We start from the raw sequence: 916 nt of genomic DNA on the forward strand, positions 1-916 counted from the left end.
CTTCTGGAGCAGAAGTGTCCTGGCCCCCCTCATGGTGAGACCTGACGGCCTGGCTTAACGGGACTGGGTGGCGAGGGCCGCTAGCAGAGCGTTCTGCCCCTTCTGTCTTTGCTGTGGTCAGGGGACAGTGGCCACCGGCCTTGATGGCCCACCACCTTCCAGGCCCCCTCCGAGGGAGCCCTGCTGGACCTGCTGGGTCGTAGGCTTTTGCTCAGAGGAGGTCTGGGCTGTAGAAATCCCGACTCACCACACCTGCTATCTGCACCCCCAGGATGGGTCCACGGGGAGCATGGGGGAGGAGTGCTGAGCGCAAGCATAGCACCTATAACCCACTCTAAGTCAGCTGACGCCTTGTCTTGAGACTGAGGCGCGGGCCGCCCAGGAAGGAACACCACAGCTGAGCCCCGGTCCACCTCCATACACGGACAGAGCTGTGTGTGTGTATTTTGAGATGGGGTCTCCCGCTAGCCTGGGATTTGCCAAGTAGGCTAAGTGGGCTAGAGAGCCAATGTGCGGGGGGGGGGGGGGGGGTACGAGTATGCACCACAGGTAACTGGCTTCTAGCTCCTCTCCCCTGGCCCTCCCTCTCAAGTTTGCTGAGTCTTTACCCACTGAGCCACCTCATCTCCTCAGCCCTTTTTAAGGACACTGTCAGACTGGATTAGGGCTCACCCGCTGGTCATTTCCAAATAAGGTCAGTGTGAGACGGGGGCTCCGGCTGCACACTGGCCCACAGCACTCAGCCCTTAGGTTCGCTGCCAGGCAGAGCAGGGTGCAGGGTGCAGCTCATAGAGAGCTGCCGCGCAGAGAATCGGAGCTGCAGAGCGCAGCAGCAGCAGCCGGGGCTGTTCCCACCCACGTGCATGCACAAACCCCTTCACCTTGAAAGGCTCAGCCTAAAGGTTTAAAGGGATAA

This window comes from Microtus pennsylvanicus, chromosome 12, assembly GCF_037038515.1.
Source record: "Microtus pennsylvanicus isolate mMicPen1 chromosome 12, mMicPen1.hap1, whole genome shotgun sequence".
Classification (NCBI taxonomy): domain Eukaryota; kingdom Metazoa; phylum Chordata; class Mammalia; order Rodentia; family Cricetidae; genus Microtus; species Microtus pennsylvanicus.